The 8,796-nt window shown below is 37.0% G+C and overlaps 1 long non-coding RNA gene across 1 annotated transcript; it reads right to left on the minus strand.

The window, feature by feature from the left end:
• Positions 1 to 2,969: 2,969 nt before the first annotated feature.
• LOC149829962 (uncharacterized) lies at positions 2,970 to 3,594 on the minus strand. The gene is made up of 2 exons (XR_016433607.1): positions 3,271 to 3,594; positions 2,970 to 3,096 (listed from the first exon to the last, which is right to left on the minus strand). It is a non-coding gene; the product is annotated as an uncharacterized LOC149829962 (long non-coding RNA).
• Between the last annotated feature and the right edge of the window lie 5,202 nt (positions 3,595 to 8,796).

Here is an 8,796-nt window from a genome sequence, read left to right on the forward strand (position 1 = left end):
AAACTTTGATTTGGGAAATCCAACTCCGAATATCATCATAGTTTCTTGAGAAAATCGATTCCATGAAGTGAAAATCTTTTGAGAAAATCATGAGAAAAACAAATAATGCAGATGATGTGAATGAATGAATGCACTTTTGAAAAGATTTCTGAAAATTTTATTGGAAAAATGTGGCTTAGACCAAAATAAATCCTTCACATATTCTGACTGTGGCCATGAATATATTCAGGGTTTATTTGAATTAATTCACAATATTTTGAAATCATTGGAAATATGAGGTGCATTTTCAAGATAGCCTAAGAGTGTAGGCTCAATGTGACTGGTAGAGAGATGATGGATCTGGGTCTCATCCATATTCCGACTAGGGTCGTAAATATGGACTCCATCGAGTTCATCAACTCTCTAAGAGTTGGTGCACGTGCCGTTCGTGTTCATCCACGGTGAGTTTTGAAAATTGAGATATATGCATCATAGAATAAGGATATTACTGAAATCAAACTATATGAGATGCGGCCTAATCTAAGCAGTAAAAGTAAATCTTATTCCAAGGTTTACATCGGATTGTTACATTGCATAACATAAAGTAAAAGAAAATTGAAATGGAGCCAAGGAATCAACCACTTCTAGATTTTCCTGCAAATGAGAGTTTGTACAAAATAAACAAGGAAATGGACATACATATATAATATATACAATGAAGAGACATATACATATATCAAAATGCTAAAATAGGTGCTAAATGTCATGTAACGATGGAGGTGTAACTATATGAGAAAATATATGGATGTTCATACATGGAAATAAAAGCACATGAAGATATATATATATATATATATATATATATATATATATATATATATATATATAAATATATATCTATGTATATATATATATACATATATACGTATACATATAGATAAATATATATAGATATACATATATATATATAGATATAGATATATATATGCATATAATGAGAAAATATGTACATACTAATGGAAATTGCGTATAATAGGTAAAACCAGAAATTACAGGTATATACAGTTTCTGTAGGTGATTTCACACAACCATACTTCTCAAATTATATTGCAATTTCCAGTAAAAATGGGTATGGAGCCTCCCTATATATCCATAACGAAGCACGCCAAAGAGGGTTGGGAGATCACGATTGGATATAGAGATATTCGTTCATGAATATGGCCAAATATCAAGACTTCATACTTGCAGCAGAAAATGAATGTGCAGGAAATGGGTTGTGGAAGCATCATGGGCTATTTCAAGGATATCATGAAAAGGATATGAAAAGCTTTGTGAATAGGTGAAAATGTCGTGGAAAATGATGAAATAATATGTATAATTGGTGCTGCAAATGGGGTGATATAGCAAACAAGAATTTAGCACTAAGCTAAGCAAAATTTCATAAAACCAAGGGTGATGTTCCAGCCATAGCTTCATAAAACAGGGATTTTAACAGCAAGCTAGACAAAATCTCATAAATCAAATGATGGTGTTCCAACATAACTTCATAAAACAGGAATTTGAATATCAAGCTCATAAATCAAATGATGAAGTTCCAGCCATAACTTCATAAAACAAGAATTTTGAACATCAAGCTCATAAATCAAATGATGATATTCCAGCCCATAGTTTCATAAAACAGAAATTGTAGCATCAAATGATGAAGTTCCAGCCATAACTTCATAAAACAAGAATTTTACCATCAAGCTAAACAAAATTTTATAAATCAAATGATGATGTATTTACAAGAGTAAGAGAAAAGAAAAATACATGTAATAGCAAATACTCATGAAGGGATATATATATATATATATATATAAGTATATATATACATATATATATATACATATATATATATCCATATATACATATACACGTATACATATAGGTAGATATACAATATATATATATATATATATATAGATATATATACATGTAATGGGAAACATATACATATAAATGGAAAATCCATATAATGGGTAAAATCAGAAAATACAGGTATATACAGTTTCTGTAGGGGATTTCACGAAGCCATATTTCTCAAATTATAATGTATTTTTCAATAAACATGGGTATGGAGCTTCCCTATATACCAATGACAAAGCATGCAAAAGATGGTCCATAAAGCCTAAATGGATATTAAAATATTCATACATGAACATGGCTCATTTTCAAGACTGCACACCTGCAGCAGAAAAGTGGGTAAATGCATAACAATTGAGTTGCCATGGAGTATGTAGGTGACTGTAGGAGGTTGGGCTGTGGTGAACAGGTATGGCAGCTGGAGTGGATATTGTTGTGATTGCAACAATGAGGGAAAAGGATAATGGTGAATGTAATGGGGATAAGATGTGCTCATGTGCACAGGGCTACTACAGCAATGCACCACATTGCTGTAGGTGGTGAACAAAAGGAACATCTGCTGTAAGGATAAAAGAAGGCTACAACAGTGTTAAACATGATCATGGTGCAGGTAAGTATGGGATAATAGGTGATATGCAGGAAGGTGTTTGTTGGCAGAATATAAGGATGTACAAAACTAACATTCAGTGCTCCCTGCAAATACAGTGCATAGAAGCTACCAAAGATTGAGCATTATCAAATATACCTAAACCACCAATTAATGTGAAGTACCAGCATTTGAAACCTCAAGTACTTGAAATCTCTAATTAGTTAAAACCAAGTGATATTCGATCCCTCCATGAAATCTGAAGCACATTTCGAAAACCATCTTATTATCATGCTTTACAAAATACATCCAGCAAACTCCTTATTAGCATACTCCATAAAACCAAGAGCTGCCCACCCATCAGGACCGATGGTATGGAAGCTCTAAGATTTTTTATTTTATTTTTTTATCCGACTTAATCAAGTCATCCACACAGCTCTTATACTGGGAAATCAGATCCCTGCGTTGATTCAGAAGTTGCTGACACTCATCAACTTTGAGCTTTTGGCCTTCAACTGTTGTAGATTTGGAACCTATAAATCTTGATATGGAGTTCAGCAGTTTGAGTCCAGTCAAGTGAGACTGAAAATTCCTTTGAAAGAAAAAGCATGTCCAGAATAAATGCACCTCTGTTTTCTCCGTATGACAGTATATCACACAAACAAGTAGTCAAGTGGAGACTCTTTAGTTGCAGATTGCAATTAAACATCAAGAAATATGAAAATTTCAATAACTATATGATATATTACTGTTGGATCACATAAGCTCCAATTTTTACAGACATCTCAGAGGCATTCACTTACCGTAGAGATTTAGGTTGGGAAAGAGAGGGTGGCCTCCACGCTTGCTGTCAACGAGTTGAGTATCTTGGTTTGGCAGGGGCTGAAGGGAGTAGAATGCTCCTTCTGGATGGTACGCTTACAGCAACGGTTTTGGGGATGTTCTGCACCAAATAGATTTGCAGCCAGCAAGTGATGGCCAATCCTCTGCTATTGGGCTGAAGGAAGCACCGACAGCAGCTGGCTAGAGGTGGAAGACCCCTTTTGAACCAGCGACTATCCTGCGGCTGCTGGAAAGAAATCAAGAATTGATTTCCTGCTGCTGGGCTGGAGGCAGATGGGGAAAACGGTGGTGGCTCTCCTCCGGCTGGGGCAGTAGTGGCTAAAGAGCGGCAACTGCTGGAGGTGGAAGATCTGCGACTGGTGGTGATGGTGATGCAGCCGTTGAAGTCTCTGGTGGTTGGGCTGAAGAAGGATGAAGCTATTGTTGGTGGGTTGGAGATGGTGAGAAACCTGCGGCTGGGCTGTAGTGGCTGAAGAGGGATCTCGATAGCAAATGGCTGGGGCTGAAGAAGCTGAAAACGCCTCTCTCTCTTTCCACCTTGAGAGCCCCTTTTAAAACTTTCCTTTCCTTTTCAAAAGAAACGCATCCCCTTCCCCCTTAATCAGGCTCCGTTAAATTTTTTTTGAAAATTTTATTAAAAATCTTGCAAAGGCGTGAAACCGATGCCTCCTTATTTTGAAAACTTGCTGTTTTAAAAAGAGGCGCCTCTTTGGTTTTTCCAAAACCTTGTTTCATTTCCTAAGTTTAGATAGAAATCAAATTTATTATTTTTTGGAAGTTCGGCTGTGCCATTTAAGGCTGCCTCCTTAAAACAAAAATTATTTAAACAAATCAAATAAAAAAAAAAATGAGTATTGAAATAAATGAGAGGCTTTTATGGAAATGCCATCTCAATCCACTTTTAAAATCCTTTTGAAAATAAAGCTTTATTTTGTTTTGTAAAATATTTTTATTTTCAAATAGGGTGCCACATGTGTGTGGGCCCACTAAAAAAAAATAAGTAAATAAATAAGAATTTTAAAAAGAAAATTTTGCAAATTGGTATGACCTCCGAGTGGGTCCCACTTGAGAATAAGATACTTACCTGGGAATCTGAGTATGGTGCTAGTTCAAAGGCGGGTCCTGCTCCATTTATTTGAAAATACGAGATAAAACATTATTTATTTTCAAGAATTTGGAAAAATTGGGTTTTCAGGGCAAAAAAATATGGATAAATGTAAAAACAAAATTTGTAAAGAGATTCAAAATCTTTTGCAAAAAGTCTTGAGATAAAGTCTTTAAAATCAATATCCAAATATCCAGATTGTTTTCTTGAGAAAAATTTTTGTAATTTAAAGTCCTGGGGTAAAATGGGAAAATTTGGTAATTTTGAATACCCAGGGTTTTAAAAATCGGTTTTGAAAAATCAAATCTGGATTGACAATTTTAAAAATCAGGAGTTCTGGATCTCAAACTGACATGCTATGCAATGAAATGTTGCAAAGTGTTCATGCAATGCGATGCAAAAACATGTTTCAGTGAAATGTCACTCTAAGCTCGGACTTGGAAATTCTAACTTTTTGTCCAGAAAGAGGATTTTGAAATTTTTGCAATTTGAAGATGTCTCTGAACCTAAATATAGAAATTTTGAGGCTCAAGAGTGAAATTTAGGATTTTCTGCCAGGTTCAATTTTTAAAAATGACTATTTTGCCCTTCATTGCTTCTGGAGAACTGAAATGTGCCGATTAAGGGCAATGTCAAGAAGGTGAGTGAAAATTTGGGGTGTTTACAGATGCCTTTCTTTGCTACTAAGCCGGCTTATGGTCGAGCTTAGTGGCAAAGAAAACACACCAAATTTGGGCTATATAAAAAAAAATGCCCCAGTTAGAAGGATCTGACTGGGTATGAAGAAATTAGCTCGAGGAAGATGGTAGATATGAAATGGAGAAAGAAAAGGAAAGATTTGCTCTGTGAGAATGAAATTCAGGTTTTTGCCCTTGACCTGGATGGGACAGAAGTACCTCGCATGGAACGAAGCTCAGGTTTTTACCCTTGACCTGATTGGGGAATGAAATATCTCATTAAAATGAGATTCAGGTTTGCACCCTTATCCTGATTGAGCAAAAAATGGAATACCCCTTTGGATGAGGCTCAGGTTTATACCCTAATCCTGATTGGGCGGAAGATGGAATACCTCTTTGGATGAGGCTCAGGTTTATACCCTTATCCTGATTGGGCGGAAGATGGAATACCTCTTTGGATGAGGCTCAGGTTTATACCCTTATCCTGATCGGGCGGAAGATGGAATACCTCTTTGGATGAGGCTCAGGTTTATACCCTTATCCTGATCGGGCGGAAGATGGAATACCTCTTTGGATGAGGCTCAGGTTTATACCCTTATCCTGATCGGGCGGAAGATGGAATACCTCTTTGTATGAGGCTCAGGTTTATACCCTTATCCTGATTGGGCGATGAATCGAGTGGAATCCTCGAAAGTAGAGACCATGATGGAACCTTCGGATTTTGCACAATAAATCCGACAAGGGTTTTGCAAAAGGAAGGAAAATGGGGTCCCTAAAGCTTTGAAAAGGGGTTTATCTTGGGTGTCTCATTGCTGAGACTAAAATCAGCTTTTGAAATTGCCTCTTGCGGGAAGTGATTGTTGGTTCGACCTTGAACCGAAATAGGACTGTCTATGGTGGGACAGTGGGGACACAGGGAAGTGTGCAAATCTGAGAGTTCATGCTCTCAAAGAAGGGAAGGAATCAAGTCCTTATGAGGGATTTAAAATTGGTGTCAGGATGTATCAAAGACGGATAACAAGCTCTCACTTCACGTCAGGATAGCTAGAAAATATTGTCAAAATATTGAGAATTTTGTTGTTGATCCAAAATATTTGAAAATGATGCATATTGTTGTAAAACACTCCATCTTTTCTACCTGAAGCATTACTACCTCCAAACGAGATTGACTTCATAGAATCGAGATTTGGAATCCAAATTGCTTGCAATTGGCCTTCTTCAAGGAAGCCATCAATTTCCTTGATATGAACAGGAAAGAGAATTTGATATTATGAAAGCAATTGATGAAAGAATATTGATAATAGAATTTCACAAATTTTAAAGAAGATCTTTGATAAATGTGGCAGTTTGATATCCTGGGAGCTTCTCTCATGATATTCTTTCTGCACTCTTTTGGCTCTTTAGTGTTTTGGCTACATTCTCCTTCATTTTGGAGATGTTCTGACTTTTCTCTCTTTCTTTTTCCTCTCTTGCTCTCTTTTGGGGAAGGGTACGTCACAAGCTCCTTCAACTTGGAGATGTTTCGATCCTTCTTAGACTATGGGTTTGGAGATCTTTAGATGATAGCTGAAATTAAATATCTTTTAGGGATTGTCGAGAGGTTCATCGCATCTGCCTTCATCTTGACAGTGCTTTGGACTTTCCCTGGAAGGATCCGTCACAAACTCCGTCATCTTGGAGATGTTTCGAATCTTCTTTGGCCCCGGGGGTCTACTCGCTTAATTCGCCTTCATCTTGACGACAAGTGAGAGATCCCTTTTGCGGATACTTAATTGTAGCTTAGGTGATTCTGAGGAGACAGGGTTTTATGAATACTCTTTTTTTTCTAACGCTCAGGATATTTTTACTGCCTCGTCTTTTACAAGAATAACCTTTAAAGATGTGTCATTGACTGCGATCAATATCGATCACCTACGGCTTTTCAATAACATTGAATCTTCTTTTCTGGCCATATCGAGGATTTATCCTTCATCCTTTTGGTTGGCCAATAAAAATGGTTTGAATTTTGAATCTCTTTTCGCAAATGCTTTACTCTTTTGGAAGTAATGCTGAAGGTAAATTGAGATAGAGATTTGTGCAATAAAGATTCTGAAATCAACAAATATCGTGACAAATTGACATAATTTTCTTGAATCCTTGGTGAAAGTGAGTATCTGAAGTCCGGCTCAATACATCCGTGACGAAAATTCTCCTCTCTTTTTCCCCAAAAAGAGAGACTCAAGCTTAGCCCTTACGTGAATGGGAAATACTCCTCTCTTCCCTGAAGAGGAAGTGTCTGCAAAACGAACTTTCGAAGAGAAATTAAGCTTTCGCCAAAGCTCCCTAATATTAGGTTTCTCTTATGGAAAGGGGGCCGATAATAGTGAGGTCTGAAAATTGGGTCATGAAAGGAATGAGTCCATCACACTCTCCCTGCAAAGAGGGTCCTTAATGACGAAAAATGGCCTAGTATGAAATTGGGAGGTTACAAGAAAAATGAGTCTCCGTCGAGCCTCTCCTTTAAAAGGGTTCCTTGTGTGAAATTGGAAATTGTTTTGCAAACGGTTCACAAAGACACGAGTCCCTTCAAACTCTCCCTAAACAGGGGCTAAGTGAACAAATTGGATAGCATGCGAAAAGAACGAGCTCCCTCGAACTCTCCCTAAACGGGTCTCTCGCAAGAGAAAATGATTGAAATTGGATATTGAAATTTGATTGACGCAAAGGTCGAAATTGGAAATTGGAAAATTGCTTGTTTGGAAATTGGATGACCCGGAGGTCGAAATTGGATAATTGAATGAGCTAACGGTCGAAATTGGGAGTTGATAGACCAAAAGGTCAAAATTGTGTAACCCGAAGGTAGGAATTGAGAATTGAGTGACCCGAAGGTCGAAAATTAGAAATTAAATGACCTGGAGGTCAAAATTGAGAATTGAGAATTGAGAATTAAAATTGGAAATTGGGTGACCCCAGGGGTCGGAATTGGAGAATTGCATGATCCAAAGATTGAAATTGGAAATTAGTGGGCAAAATATCAAATTTGAGCAATTGATAGACCGTGATGGTTGAAATGACTTGGATTGATCAAAGGAGAATGATGAGTTCGAGTCAGAGCTCGAATAAAATATAGAGATCACGAGTCGGAACCCGGATCAACAAAAGAAAATGATGTGAAATAAAACCCGAGTTGGAAATCGGTTTTTTGAAAAGTTTGGGATTTTGAAAATATACCAGTTTAAACTTTGGATTTTGAAACAATACCAGTTCGAGCACTGGGTTTTAGTTCAGTATTGGTGATTACCTTCCAATTTTGAATCATTAGAAATTGTGATGGGACTGTTTGTTGAAATCCCAATACTGACTGGATTGTTGTTAATGTAGTTGAATGCAAATGAATATGAATTGATGCACATGAATGCACAAGTGCGTAAAATGAGGAATTTGTTTATCCTGCCTGCATACAGAAAAAAATTTTAAAAATGCCCCAGTGTAACTGGGAAAAAAAGTTGAATCATTATTTGAAGGAAACGGGAAGATTACAAGAGGAGACTAAATGTTTCAGGTGTAGAACTTTTTCAAGTGTCGAGCATTAATGGGATCTGGTAATTCTACCCCATCGGCGTTGATGAGCCGATATGAGTTGCGGGGTAATGCTTCATTGACGACATATGGGCCTTCTCAATTTGGCGACCATTTACCGCCAGGATGATGCTTGAGATAGGCTG

Source organism: Nuphar pumila, chromosome 8 (genome assembly GCF_984573655.1).
Source record: "Nuphar pumila chromosome 8, dmNupPumi1.hap1.1, whole genome shotgun sequence".
Taxonomy (NCBI): domain Eukaryota; kingdom Viridiplantae; phylum Streptophyta; class Magnoliopsida; order Nymphaeales; family Nymphaeaceae; genus Nuphar; species Nuphar pumila.